Here is a 16291-nt window from a genome sequence, read left to right as displayed (position 1 = left end):
GGATGGCTGCTTTTCTTCTCTCTAGCTCACCTCACTCCAGACATTTCTTTGAGTTAGGATGTAAATCTTGGGAAATGGTGGTGTCTACTTAGATCTCCCTCTCTTCCTGCTGCTCTGTGGCTCGAGCGAGGACTCTACAGAATTGGGTTGTGGTGTGATTTTTCCCTGGGCCAGCTCACGTTCCTACATTTTGGTTTCCTAAGAAAATGGCCATTGGCTGGATCTTGATTTTGTCATTTTCAGGAGGGAGAAAAATCAGCCATATTGCTCAAGATCTTAAGGTACAGTTTCTCCTACTGGCCTTATGCAAAATGATTCAACTTTCATTGTGTTGGCAGATATTTATCACGGTTAGTTCACTTCCTCATTCTACTGAGCAAGATATTTCTTCTTTCTCAGAGAAGTTGAGGGCCAGAATCAAGCACTTATGGCAACTAAGAGTTAACCTACTAGTCAGGTAATGCAGAATTTTTTTCATAGACACCTATACCTTGTGGACAAAGAAAGCAATAAGATTAGTGATTCACAACACACTGCCAAAGAATAAATATGGATCAACATCAATCCAAATAAATCTCAAATAAGGGAATATCACTTCCCTCATTTAACACAGTGTCACAAATAGTGGTTCTATTATATGTAATGTAACAGCTCATAATATTAGTATCGATCTGACTCAAAGTGACCTGGGTTAAAATCCTGGCTTCCCCAGTAAAAATTTTATTTTGAGCAAATCTCTTTGATTCAGTTTCCTTATGTGAACGTGAGGGTGGTAATACCTACTTCAAAGGTTTTGTTAAGGATTAAATGAGATCATGTGTTGGGAAAGGGCTCATAAGAATATATGGCATACAGAAAAGTTGCTTTTATTTTCATTTTTGTTTCTGGTATGTTAAAAAAATTATTTGACTAAATACAGCAAAAGCGGGAAATAATCTCATTCCAATCACAAGACAACTCAGTAAAACACACACACACACACACACACACACACATATTTTAATCTTTTTTGTTTAAATCTACAACCCTCTGAGAGGTAACCTAGCATTTTTGACATTGCAGACAAATTTATTGTTGTAGAAACACTCTGAAAACTAAAGGTGAAGCAATTTATTAATATCTATGATTTTTGTTCAAACTTCAATTGTCACTGGGATTTAAGCAACTATTATAGTTTGACATAGCACATGCATAACTTTAAATTGCAATCTTCAGAACAGAGCTTTATCTCTACTTTGACATCACTATTCATTCAGAATTCATTAAGCTGTTTTTATAAAAATGCCAAAAGTTCCACTTCTCAGAGATTTTACTACTGAAAAAAACAGAAAATGGCCAGAACTGCCTAATATTCAGAAACACGTTATTGACCACAGTTTTCCAAGATCACGGTGGCCCTTTTCAAAAGTGATGTTTTTATAAAAGTTTTCATAAGTTTCAAAGGTCGTTCCAAGTGATCCTGAACAATTTAAGCTTTCCTGTAATTCTTTCAAAGGAAGACCTAAAGTTAACAAGATTGCCAAAGGCTGGGCTGGTGGCCTCGAGCATTTGTTTTCCTTGCCATTAAAAATATTTATCTTTAGTTACTTACACTAACTCATTGTCTGGTAAATATAGGAGATGAAGACTATTTAGTTAACACATATCTATATCCTGAGATACTATGAATTGTGACACGCCAGACAGTTTAGATTTATTTGCTTTAATTAACTGAGACATGGTCCTTACTCACAGGGTCTGAATCGATGACCCAAAGGGTTTTTTTCCCCAACAGTTTTTGGATTAATATAGATAGTTTCAGAATTATTTTGAAGTTCTTAGGAAAAATTGTTTACTAATTATGATTCCTAAAGGATACTAAAGTAAGGTTTAGTAGAAACCACAGATAACTTCATTAAATCTACAGAATTAATAAATCTACTTCCCATTCACAAGTGAAAGAATATGTGCAACATGAATGAAGCTTTTTCATCTAAGATTGTTATAGGGAAGAGTGTGACAGAGAAAACTGTTTAAGATACAATGGAAAATAATATAGGTCTACAAAGCGCTAGTGTGTGTGTGTGTGTGTGTGTGTGTGTGTGTGTGTGTGTGTGTGTGTGTGAATGCATAAAACACATGTGTAGGGTGAAAAGAAAGTTGGGCAACCTAAGTGGCAATTCCCAGGAGCAGTCAAACTAAAATAATTTTTAGGTACCCACAGACAGTTTCCAATTCAGCCATGAACGCAATGATTTCTGATTCTCTTTTCATGATTTCTTTCAAACGTCTGTGGGACAACATGAATAGAGCTTTGGTCATTTTTTATAAACTCTGAAGGAGGCCTCATTGGGTCAGGAAGACCACTGGAGACACTTGCCATAAATCTGAGATATTACTAACGACATACTTTTAATTTCATCTCTATGAAATGATTGCTGAATTTAGATTTGAAGGTGACATTTCCTAAAAGATGTTCCAGATTGGTAAACACAAGAGGGGAGAAAGATTATGACTGATTAGGTCTTCTGTGGGAGAAAGAAAAATTTCTAAAGGTATCTTCTCCTTTCTTAGGCCCCTAAGGAATGAAGGGGTTACATGTGCCATTCTCGAAGGCCCTACCAGAGCCTTCGGGAGCAGTTCAGACGCCTGCAACTCCTGATGATTAAATAAAACACGCATTCCACCATCTTAATCCCTTTAGACAAGGAATCTCAATAGCTTTTCCAGAATCCATGTGTTCTAAGGTTGATGAAGCTTTTCTTTGTCTCTCTTACATTTAAGCCACCCGCCGTGATACTTTCTGCCTCAAAAGCATTTGTGGCGATCACTGTAAAACCCTGGGAGTGGGAACAACTCAGTTTGTACAGGAAATGGAAGTGGTGAGGAAGGGAATTACAGCCTGGCAGCCAGGTAAATATTCATCCAGGAGATGAATTTTTCATTGATGGGGCACAGATGCAAGTTTCTGGGTCAGTGAGGGATAGATGTACCCACTGGAAGAAGTCGTCACGCCAAGCATGGCAGGTCAGTGGTGCTGAGCAATTTGTCTGTCTGGAAGTTGTTTCCTTCATGACATGAGGAAGGCTGTAGACTAGAATGAATGAAATACCTTCTCCTTTCCCACTCCTGGGTGGAACTTGCCGTAAAGACGGTCTGTCAGCAGGTTTCACAGTGGGTCACCCTGATTTATGTTCATCCTCTTGGGTGAGGTTGACTATTGGACATGGAGATAAGCACGTTAAGGACCTTAGGTACCAAATCCAGCCCAGTCAACAAAATTCATGGGCCATATGTACTCCTTCCTGCAACTGGTGGAGCATTTTGACAAATCAGTTAACAGAAAGTTCATGAGACATACATAGAAGGAAGTTTTGCAACTGACCAGAGTTTGGTTGCCTTATATGTGTATTGTTTTTGCATCATAAACTCAAACTGCATGGCAAAAAATACGACTAGAAAATACAGACTATGTGGATTATAGCATTGCATGATTCTATGGAGCTGGAAGTATAAGGAAATGCTGAAGTGGAAGCAAATGTGACTTGCATAAGTCAGAGGAATTAAATCATGGCTTCATCTAATGAATATATCAAAATAACTATTTCTGGCTGCTGTATACATCAGCTGTGGGCAGTGATTAATTCCTGGCCTCCTCTACTTCCATTCATGCTAAAGGAGGAGGAGGGCAGCTTCTTTCCCCACTGTAAAGTAAGACCTATATAACAAGGTTAACAAAGCACCATGGGTCAAGTTGCAGCAGGATTGATGGCAAATACATGAGAATGAGTCAATGCAGGATTAGAACAAAGAATGTAATTCATGGAAACCTCTCCAATGTACATGTTGGGATGTGCTGAACCGTCGACGAGTGGATATGTAGCAGCATGTGAAGATAATTTGCATAAATGTGAACTCATGCCCAGAAAACAAATGTGACTTGCAAATTTACAACCCTGAAATCATGGAAGACGTACACAGAAGCAGACACAATTTATAGTAAACAGAAACCATTACTTCCCTTCACGACTCTTAAACATTTAGTGAACTCCCATAATACACTGCTAGGATGAGACTGGATGAGCTGGTCTCTCTAGATGAATTGCTGAAGGGCCAAGCCAGTACCCCCTCCCACCTGAGAGTGAAAAGATTACATTGTTGCAAATGAGGGTGGTAACTTGGATTGGACTCAACTGGAAGAGTGTAGGAATGTAGACAGAAGTGTTACTTTGAATCCATCTGCCTACAGCAGCCTATTTGATGTGTTGGCCTATAAATGTCCTGCCCAAGCCTCAAAATCAATGTCTGTTCCTTCCTGTCCTCTCTCCTGATTCCTGTTTCTTACTGCAGCCCGGCTATGACCCATCTTTAACTCTTCCAGCCACCTTTTCCACTCCCAAGATTCAAACAATTGCCAACTCATGTATATTTCTCTTCTGTAAGGTCTCTGGAATTGATCAGTTCCTTTCCATTCTCAAGTTCAAGCACTTATTACCTCTGACCTGAAATATTGCCATCCGCACTTACCTAATCTATCCGGCTCTTGTCTTTCTCTCTTACTCCTCTAATCAATTCTGCATTTGACACTTCATGTTTCTAAAAGGTACTATCACTATATTATTCTCTTACTCAAAAAGCTTCAACAGTTACTCACAACCCTTTATTTCAAGTAAAATCATTTAAAATCCTTAAGCTAATTCCCAATCTTATTCCCCATTAATGTTTCAAAGTAGCTACACTATAGACCAGGGCTTCTCTACTTCGGCTCCACTGGACTGGATAAGTCTTTGTTGTGGGGGGTTGTCTTGTACATTGTAGGATGTTTAGCAGCATCTCTGCTCTGTCCTCTACCCACTAGATGCCAGTAGCATTCCCACCCCTTCCAAGTTGTGACAACCAAAAATGTCTCCAGGTATTGTTAAAGGTCCCCGGGGGTAAGATCCCTGGCCTAGACAAAAATGGGTCTCTTGTGGTGACAAGGTTGTGCCTTAGGTATTCTGTGCCTATATGTGCGTTTGCAGCCGGCCCTCTGCTTAGAATGTCCTCCCTACCATCTCTGCCTAATCAAATCATATCCATCATTTTATGTTTATCTCAAAAGCTCTGTTACCAAAGTCTTCTCTCTGTTTTAACCAGGCTCCCTGAAGGGAAGTATTTCCCTTCAATTTGGCGTCACTATAGCATTTAAGGTATTTCTTTTCACTGTTTTGTTTTAATTTAGCTGTTAAAAAATAAATAAAAAGTTTGGGCCCATTATTTAAATATATAAATATTTATGACATGACTTATGAAAGCTACTCTCTATTCTGTTTAAATTTTACTTCCTTTTTTTCTTTTTTCTTCTTTCTTTTTTTTCCGTGTTTTTTTTTTTTTTTTTTTTTTTTTTTTGCTTCTAACAAATCCATTCTAGCTCTTTGTATGAAATTTTTACTGGCATGTAAATACTAAAAAATATAATCTTTATCGAATTATCTAAAAGTCGCCGATAAATGCAATAAATGTGAGGCACTCACATTTATCACTCACTATCACATTTTCTATCAAATGTGATAGAAAATAAACCACAGCCTCTTTAGAGAGGAAACAAATAAAACCAACAAACTGGAGTTAGCTGGACCCTACAAACTGTCTGGTCTTCCGTTTGCCCCTTTACTTGAGGAAACTGGAAGCTTGGGAGGGTGACTGTCTTTCACAAGTGGTGGACCCAGTAGTCTCTTATGATCAAGGTGAGCATCAGGGCTTTTATTCAGAATTTATTGCACTAGGCCAGTTGATCCACATTTAGGGTCCTTGGGTCAGTACTGTGTGTACTCCTTAAAAACTTATTAGAAACGAAAATTCTGGGGCCCCACCCAAACTTACTGACATAGAAACTCTTGGGGTTGGGGTTGCAGGAGTTCTCAAACCCCAGTGCATCAGAATGGCTCAGAGGACCTGTTTAAGTACAGAGCAATCCAATCCACATGCAATGTTGGGGAAAAGGTAAGTTGTGGGTTCTCAAGGCCAGACTATGAAAGGCAGCTGTGTTCAATATCAAATTAACAACCTGACCTACTTCCTGGAATTTACAACTTAATCCAGATTCCTCTGTTGACGTAGTAAAAAAAAAAAAAAAAAAAAAAAATATATATATATATATATATATATATATATATATACACACACACATATATATATATATATATATATATATATCCTACTTGAATCACTCTATTTGAATCACTGCAGTGTCTGTTCCATCTTAATTAAGAGAGCATACTGAATTTGCAAGAAATTTAAGATAAAAATCCACTAAAATTCATTTACTTCTGATTTTTAACATGTAATGTATGGTGCAGAAATCTCCAGCACACGTGTAAGAGAGGAAGAGAGAGAGATGAAAGCATGTTTTTGTTTTATTTAAAAAAAAATTAAAAATAACAGAGAAATTCAAGATGGCAGAGTAGATACACACTGTGCCTGCTTCCTTCCATGATCACATTAAAATCACAACTAAATTATAGAACAATCAATCTGGAGAACTATCTGAATGTCGTGCGGCGGACCCTGCTCGCTGCGCCATTTGTCGTGCAGGGTCTCAGCTCCCACTCCCCGCCCAAGAATGCAGGACACGGTAAGGCCAAACAGGAACACCCATGGAGCCATAAGTAGGGGAGTCAAACCAATATATTCTCTCTGGCGGCTGGGCTGGAGACAGGAAGCAGGATCTACATAATCTGCCTAACAGCAGTCCACACTTGCCAGCCACCATCTTCTTGCTAGCCCCCATTCTCTCTGCTACTGTAGCCACAACCGTTATATTAGTGGCCAATGGCTTACGGGTTACAGCTGACGGCCAACTAGCCACAGCTGCTGGCCATCTGATCACAGTTAATGGCCACTTACTACACGAGCCAGCACCTTTCTATGTGAGGCCGAGAGCCTGGAAACTGCTTTTTTGGGGCTTTGTCCCCACACTGAAAGTCTAGCCAAACAGAAGTTTTATAACTAAAGATATAAAGAAGCCACGTCAAGACTGATAGGAATGGGCAGAGATGTAAAACGGGCTGGACCCAAACTGCCATGTGCTGGTTGAAAACTGGTAGAGATATCTCGGCCACGGAGGTTCACCCCAGAGGAGTGCGAGACCCCAGTCTCCCACACCAGACTCCCCAGCCCAGAATACTGGTGCCAGCAAGAAGAGCTCCCACATATGGCTGTGAAAAATGGTGGGGATTCCAATCATCCAGGTGGGACCAAAGTCGGCAGGAGACACAGGCATCCTCTTAAACAGCCCACTCACAGATTCACTCGCTCGCAGGCACTCACCTTGGGTTCCAGCGGAGGCACAGTAACTCAGGGGGTGTCGGAGGCACACAGGGTGCACACTGAGGTGTGTGGTTTCGGAGCAGGGCTGGAGGACAATCGCCATGTTCCCTGTGAGGGGGCCTTCTCCCATGCAGCCGGCAGGCAGACGCCATCTTTCCTGTGTTGAGCCCGCCCCCACAGGCCAAATCTGAATCTGATTGGCCTGATGAGCTCTGCTTGCTCCACCCTGCTGACTCACTGAGACCCCGTCCCAACCCACTCCTCCAACACCACAGGCACTTTCTCGAGAGCAGCCAGCTGCACCAAAATTGCATTCTTTTTTGGAAAGCTATCAAGTCCGTAGGCCCCAGGTGAGGGGTGATTGGCCTCAGTGTTCTCCGAGATTTTTGCTGAGTCACTCTAGGCTCAGCACTGGCACTAAAACAGAGTCTACATCAACCTGGCGAATACAACTCTTCCCACTCTAGTGACTCCCTGAGACCCTGCCTCACTCAACTCATGTACTACACAAGGTTTTATCATGGCCTGAACCTTAAAGGAGCCAGCAGGTGGCAGCAGACCTCGGGATGTCCTGGCTTTTTGTGAAGTTACCCCAGGATCTGTACTGGTGGCAGCCATCCTCAGTTTGCAGCATGGCCTCTTCCACACATCTCCATGGTTAGCACAGGCAGCAAATGACTGTGGATCACTTTGTAGCTTCTACCAGGTATTCTCCTGCTGGTCACAGGCAGTGGCTGAGCTGCACCTGCACCGGAGCCCCTCTTAAGAGGCCCCAGAACCAATGTACTTGGAAGTTGGCTTCAGACCACAGCAGAGCACTATCTAATTAGCCCCACAAGTGGCACACACATAGGGTAGTCTCAACAGGTATTGGAGCCCACTAAGGTGAATCCCACTCAGGGGTTTAAGCCTCCCCACACAGCAGTCTGTAAGCTGTGGACATGGCCAACCCCCAAAGCCAACCAATCTGAGCATCAATCCCACTCACTTGTGTGCCAATAGTAATCGAAGCTCAACAATAACAGGAGGGCATACACAACTCACAAAAGGGACACTCCTGGAGCACCCAGAGCAGGTGACCAGAGAGACTGTGTCAGGACCCCACAGGGCACCTGCTACATAAGGCCACTTGGCCAAGACTGGGAGACATAGCAGATCTACCCAATACATAGAAACAGAGAAGCAGCCAAAATGAGGAAACAAAGAAATACCTCCCAAATGGAAGAACGGGGAAACTCCAGAAATGGTACTAAACAAAATGGAAGCAAGCAACCTATTAGAGACAGAGTTCAAAACAATGGTTATAAGGATGCTCACAGAATTAGTGAGAACTTCAACAAAGAGATAGCAAGCATAAAAAAGGACATAGAAACCATAAATGAATCAGTTTGAAGTGAAGAATACAATAACTAAAATGAAGAATGCAGTAGAATGAATCACCAACAGACTAGATGAAGCAGAGGATCGAATCAGCAATACTAGTCGGAACAGCAAAAAAAAAAAAAAAAAAAAAAAAGAGGCTAGTTTAAGAGACTTCTAGGACAACTTCATAGGGGCACCAGAAGGAGAAGAGAGAAAGTAAGGGATTGAGAACCATTTGAAAAAATAATGACTGAAAACATTCCTAACCTGGTGAAAGAAATTGACAAACAAGTCCAGGAAGCACAGAGAATCCCAAACAAAATGAACCCAAACAGGCCCACATCAAGACACATTATAATTAGAATGGCAAAGGTAAAAGACAAAGAGAGAATCCTAAAAGCAACAAGAAAAAGGCAACTAGTTACTTATAAGGGAGCTCCCAGAAGACTGTCAGCTGATTTCTCAAAAGAAACTTTGCAGGCCAGAAGGGATTGGCACAAAATATTCAATGTGATGAAAAGCAAGGACCTACAACCAAGATTACTCTTCCCGTCAAAGCTACCATTTAGAATTGAAGAACAGATAAAGAGCTTCCCAGACAAGAAAAAGCTAAAGGAGTTCATCACCACCAAACCAGTACTATAAGGAATGTTAGAGGGCCTTCTTTAAGATGGAAAAAAAAAAGATCAAAATTATAAATAATAAAATGGCAATAGCTACATATCTACCAACAATTACTTTCAATGTAAATGGATTACATACTCCAATCAAAAGACATAGGAGGGCTGAATGGATAAGAAAACAAAACCTTACACATGCTGCATACAAGAGAAATCATTTCAGATTGAAAGACACACACAGATGGAAAGTAAAAGGATGGAAAAAGATATTTCAGTAAAGTGGAAAAAAAGCTGCAGTAGCAATACTTATAACAGACAAAATAAACTTTAAAACAAAGAGACAAAGAAGGACCCAGTAATCCCATTTCAGGGTATTTACCTGAAGAAACCAAAATGCTACTTTGAGGGGACGTGTATATCCATACTCCTATGTTCACTACAGCATTATTTACAATGTCCAAGATGTGGAGGCAGCCTGGGTGTCCATCAATGGATGAATGGATAAAGAGGAGGTGATACATATATACAATGGAATATTGCTTGCCCAGGGAAGGGAATGGGTTCTTGCCATCTGAGGCGACATGGATGGACCTGGAACATACTGTGCTGAGTGGAGAGTAAGACAGAGAAAGACAGATGCAATGTGAATTTGCTTATATATGGAATCTAAAGAAGAAAATGAACAAAACAGAAGCAAACTCATAGATACAGAGAACATATTGATGGTTGCCAGGTGGTGGGAGTTTGGGGGTGAATAAAAAGGGGGAGGGATTAAGAAGTACAAATTGGTTGACACACCAATGTGATCATGGGGATGTAGGGCATAGCATAAGGAATATAGTCAGTAATATTATAATAACTATGTATGGTGTCAGAGGGATAGTAGATTAGTCAGGGTGATAGATGGGAGGGGAGTTGGGGACAGGGTGAAAAAGGTGAAGGGATTAAGAAGTACAAACTGGTAGTTACAAAATAGTCATGGGTTTGTAAAGTAAAGCACAGGGAATATAGTCAATACTATGGTAATAAGTATGTATAGTGCCAGGTGGGTGCTAGACTAATTAGGGGGATCACTTCTTAAATTATATAAATGTCTAACCACTATGCTGTACACCTCAAATCAATATAAAATAATATTGAATGTCAACTGTAATTGAAAAAATTAAAAAGAGGGGGTGAAAGGTGAAGGAGAATAAGAGGTACAAATTTCCAGGTATAAAACAAGTAAGTCATGGGGATGTAATGTACAACATAGGGAATACAGTCAATAATATTGTGACAGCGTGGTACAGTGTCAGATGGTTGCTGAACTTACCATGATGATCACTTCTTTAGGTATATAAATGTTGAGTCAGTATGGTGTACATCTGAAATTAATATAATATTAATTTGTTAGCTGTATTTTAATAAAAAATCTTTTTACAAATGAAGTACTGATACAGGGTAGGGCATGGATGAATCTTGAAAACATTAGGCTAACTGAAAGAAGTTAGTCACAAAAAACCACATGGTATATGATTCCATTCATATGAAAGTCTTCAATAGGGAAATGTATCGAGACAGAAAGTAGATTAGCGGTTACTTAGGGCAGGAATGGGGCGCTAGAGAGGTGCTAAAGGATACAGCGTTTCTTGCTGAGGGGATGAAAACATTCCACAGTTGACCGTGGTGATGGTTGCTCTGTGACTATACCATAATTCATTCAATTATACACTTTAAATGGTGGAATTGTATGGTATGTGAATTGTATCTCAATAAAGCTTTAACAGAAAAGAAAGAAAAAATAGATATAAATGCAAATAAGTTCTAGGCATTTTCGAATGATTGGTTTAAATACAATTGTTAAACATATAAGGACAACCACTAAAACAAAAGAAATAGAATATATATTTATACGCCAATAGAAGAAAAAGTAAGGCAAGTATAGCTATACAGTAAAGAACAAGAAAGAAAGAGAGAAGGAGCAAGGAAAATAGAAAACATGTCAATGTTCGTAATAATCATAAATATTCTCCTGAAATTTGGTATAAAAATCGACATAAAACAATTACAAAGAAAGATGGAGATTAAAGGGAGAAACAGAGATATGCTGGCTAAGTTCTTAAACTAAAACAGCATACCATGTTAATGTCTAACAAAAACTAATTCAAAGCAAAAACAGCATTATCTTATTTGTAAAGCTGCAATTCTCCAATAAGATTTAATAATCATTAACATGAATGCACCTAAGAATATAACACTGAGATATACAGGAAACAAGTGCCATCAGAAATACAAGTAGAAATGGACTATTCCATCGTGGTAGAGACTTAAACCCATTTATCTCAGTAGTCAAGAGATTAAACAGATAAAAAGTTCTTGAGGATATTGAATATTTGAATTATATAATTAACAGACATATAAATGCATAGAATTTGAACCTACCAAAGGGCAAATAAATATACTTTCATTTCAAATAGTTTTGGCATGTTTACAGAAATTGGCCATTATGTTTTAAAGAAAATAATGTGTTACATATTTTATGACCACAGTTCAATAAAATTAGAAGTTAAAAACAAAAAGAAAGAGATAACCTCCTCCCACAAAAATAAAACAATACAAAAAATAAATATTCAACTGAAGATTTTAAAAGACTTTTTAAAATAACCTTTGTAACCCTTATTACAAACTACTTAGACATTTTTTAAAAACATGAGAATGCTACGTATCCAAAACCTATGGATTTTGGCAAAAGTGGTATTCAGATGATATTTTATAAATGAATGCATTTATTATAAAACAAAGAAAAGAGGAATGGAAAAATGAACTATGCACTTAACTCAGAAATCTTAAATAAGACCTAAAAAAAGTGATATATTCTCATTGTAAAAAATTGGAAATTGTAAATAAATTATGAAGAAAAAAATGATAATTACCCACAACCCCACTATTTTTATTATTTCTTTTCCTGCAACCATAACACATATAATGGACAATAAATAATTCAGGCCAAATGTCCACAATTATGTGATGTTTTTAGTTTCTGGGCTGAATTTTCCCTTTGATCTCACCAATACCAAAAGAGAGACTCGTTAAAACTATGGACTCTGGGAGCCATCAGAGAATGCATTAGTTTTACGTGTGTATGTGCAAATGGTGTGTGTGTGTGTGTGTGTGTGTGCGCGTGCGCTAAGGCAGAGTGATGGGCAAAGTGAGTCTCCTCATCTCCTCATAATTTTTTGTCAGGAATACTGCTTTCTTTTTAAAAGAATTTGTCAAAAGAAAATACATGGATCATTTTAGCAGATTCTCCAGAAAGATTTCAATGGCATGAAAATTTGGTAAAGATTCAACCTGCAAAATGAAATGATGGAAACAGTGTGAGAACTAGTATCTGTAAGGAAGTGACAGAAAAAGAATTTCTTGGAATCCAAAGAGGGAACATCATTTTGGACAAGTAGGTTGTGGGGGGAGGTTTTTTCATACAAGCAACCCCGAGAAAAACATCTCCACCCTCTGTGAAAGGACAGGGCCACTCTTAGTTGGCTAGAAGTTCCAGGAAGGGCCAAACTCTTGCTCTTGAGAAGCAGTTGCTATGTTTGGGGTCAATGAAGCCATTTTGTTCAGCAGAAAGCATCTGGGGCACCGAATGCATTTCTTGTTTGAGCACTGACCTTAGCAGGAGGTATGCCAGAAGATTACACTCTTTTCTCGGAAAGAATGAGAATAAGAAATGACCTGCATGTCCAAACAAGCTGTGAAATCCTATCCTTCTAACCCCCTGAATAGAGTCCAATGCCCCAACATAAAGGAAATCCACTCTATAATCTGATAGATTTGTTACTGAGCATTTTGCCAAGAACAACGCCTTCCCTTCACGGAGCGCCAGGGTCCAGGTGCAGAAACTCCAACAGTATAAACTCCAGTACAAAAATAAATAAATAAACAAACAAATAAATAAATAAATAAATAAAATCCTTGACATTTAATGCATATAACCCAACAGGTAATGCTATGGATTCTCTTAACAAGGGTGGAGAAGACTGTGCTCACATCTCTTGTACAGACACTGCAATGGAGGTCTTCTGGCTTGATTGCTAAGGTCAGAGAACAAATATAGAAATCTAAAATTAGATTACTGTAATTGTTGTTCTCATTCTCCCTCACTCCTCTGCGAGTCTTTGAAAAAGAGGACCTTTGAATCTCCAACATCTATCATCATTCCAGGTGCTTGATGCTGGGTGAATGTTTCCAAAATGAGAAGAGCTCTTTTTCTCTTTTTTGGATGGACTTAAATGTTTTGAATTTGGAATAAATATTATCTATATTAGAAAATGAAAAATTGTTACCACAAGCATAAAACTAACGTGTGTGTGTGTAGTATTTTATAATTTATGGAGCACTTTTACAAAAAACGACCTCCTTTTAAATCTCACAAAATTCTGTTTTTATTCTTATTTTCCAGTGAGGACACCAAGGCTCAAAAGTCCTAAATAATTTTTGAAAGGCAATTTTTCTGCAGAAGATGGCTCAGGTTTACAAGTAATGTTTCACTAAGTGGGGTTAAATACATCTTACCCAGAAATAAAAAGATTGGGAGAAGTCAATTCTAGTGCACAAAACCTATAGGAATTTCTTTGAGAATTTCTTAGAATCGCAGATTTCTTCAGGGAAAATGTATATCTAAATTATACATAATTTTTCAAAAGTTCTGCTACCAGTGGTTTAACAACAACAACAACAAAATAAAATGTCAGTGGGGGACCAGAACGCTGGGCTGGGCTGGGAGGGAGGCAGGGAGCTGGGTAAGATTTACAGGTATTGAGCATTTGGAAGTCCCCCAAGATCTTCAAAATTAGAGAGTAAGATTTTCCTCTAAGAGTTAGACGGTAAAATCAAGGATGTGATGCATCAAAGCAGAGATATGTAGGACCTTTAAAGAGACAGAATGGAATTCTAGAAAACAAGAGCTGACAACCTGCACGTAAAAAAAATGTGGCTGGTTCAGCTAGTGCTTTTTCTGAAACTAGATTGGCCATGTTGCTTAAATGCCTCCTGACACCAGCTAAAGTCTTGGGGGGAGGGAAATGGAATTGAAGAACTTCCTTGAGTGTGTAAGGCTGGAAATCTATATTTTAATGAATCTAGAATTTCCAGACCTTTGTACCTAGTAGTATGTAAAAACCACTGAGGGGACATTTCTTAAACACAGTGTTAAATGTCTGCTTGGCTCTGAGTTCAGATTGATTATTTCTGGTTTTGGGTTTTTTTGTTGTTGTTGTTATTGTCGTTGTTGTTTGGGGTTTTTTTGCTGTTGGTTTGTTTTTGTTTTGTTTTGCCCACTTTAACCCACAAGAAGAATTCAAATGCTCTTTGGGTTTTTCCAAAATAATAGAAAACTGTACTATTGAGCAATGTTGGCTTTACAGAAAATTGTATATGGGAGATTGAGGAGGGGTTCTCAGCAAACACATCACAGGAAACATCTAATTGATCTTGGAGGTCCTATTTCTATGAGGATTTCTTCCTTTTAGTTTCCCCCACTAGGTTTATTCTTTTTACCTCCTGAAAACCATTAAGATGTTAAGCAAAATAAATGGCCATGTGGTTAGCAAGAACTTCCTTATTAGGAATGGGCAGCTTTATAACTGCACAGATTTCTTGTTATTTTACATAATAACTGTGCCCCTAAGATGGGCAGAGTAATCACCTCCTCGGAGTGGCTGTTACATACCACGAGGTACAAAGGTCTGGAAATTCTAAATTCATGACAGTTAAACTTTCCAACCTTAGATATAAGGAAGTTCTCAGTTCCATTTTTGCAAGCATGTAGCTGGTTGTCAGTAGGCATTTAAATAACACAGCCAGTCTAGATTTACAAATGGCACTGGCTGAATCAGCCACGCTTTTTACCTGCAGGCTGCCAGCTCTCTCTGAAGGGGAAAATCCTTTCATATTTTATTCATATAGAGGACTTGTTTGTCTTGCAGAAAAACTCAGTGTAGGGCCCTCCTCACACAATGTAAAAGGCAGAGAGGATGTACCTGGTCCCACAAATCCAGAGAACAGACGGGGGCGTATTGCAGACAACAAACAGGATTGTATTCTTGCTCACCAGACACACCTTGTACCTTTGCATTTCCCTTTTTAAGTGAATTCTATATTGCACACAACTTCATGCAAATCAGCAACAGGAAATGGCAACCGAAGCACTTTTTGAATCATGCAAGTCTGCATGTGGGTTCAGGATTGACTTGTCTCGCAGAAGGATACTCGGAAGAAGAGGTAACTTCTGCAGCTCATCAGAAGGTGTAAAGAAGCGGACAGACTCTAAATGCTGAATGCTTTCTCTCCACTGAATACTGCAGTGGGATCACTGTTGAGGGGCTTGTCTCCCTCCCCCACCTCTCCATGTGAAAGGAGCTGTTTATTGCAAGTAGCAACAGGATTTGAAAAAAAAAAAAAAAAAGAATTTTGTTAGCCTTCCCCACTAATTGCTTTTTTGGCATTCTCTGTCCACTTCTTTTTATTATCCTACAAAATGATCATAAACCTATAGAATGTTTTAGACTAGCGAGTGCCTGAAGGCAGAGTGATTTCAAGTAGGATCCAGTGAGCCCAGATGGCCCAATCTGAATGCACACTGGAAAATGGACCTTGTTTTAACAGACCCCACATTCAGATGTCGAGAAGGAGCTGGAGAAATGTTGAGGTTCAGAAGAAAGCCTCCCTCCCTTATCTTGGCAAATCTGGGCCTCACTTCAATTAAACCTCAAATGAAGACTCCTGTTTGAATAGTTCCAATGTTTCGAAATAGAAGGGAGCAGCAAGCTGTGGACTGAGCAAAGTACACACTGTATTTCTAATCGAAGGCAGCTTTTTATATAATTACATCCTTGTGCACTTTTTATTTTTGGTTCTTGAATAAAGTCACTCAGATGCAATTAAGAGTGAGCAGGAGAGGTGCTTCTTTCTGTTTCCATGGCAACTCTGGGGCATCTTTTTCAGCTGCCTCATTGACTGAGGTGCCCAAACAATGTAGG

Source organism: Rhinolophus hipposideros (assembly GCF_964194185.1).
Source record: "Rhinolophus hipposideros genome assembly, chromosome: 20".
NCBI lineage: Eukaryota > Metazoa > Chordata > Mammalia > Chiroptera > Rhinolophidae > Rhinolophus > Rhinolophus hipposideros.
The sequence above is the reverse complement of the archived record's forward strand: the minus strand, read 5'-3'. Positions refer to the sequence as shown.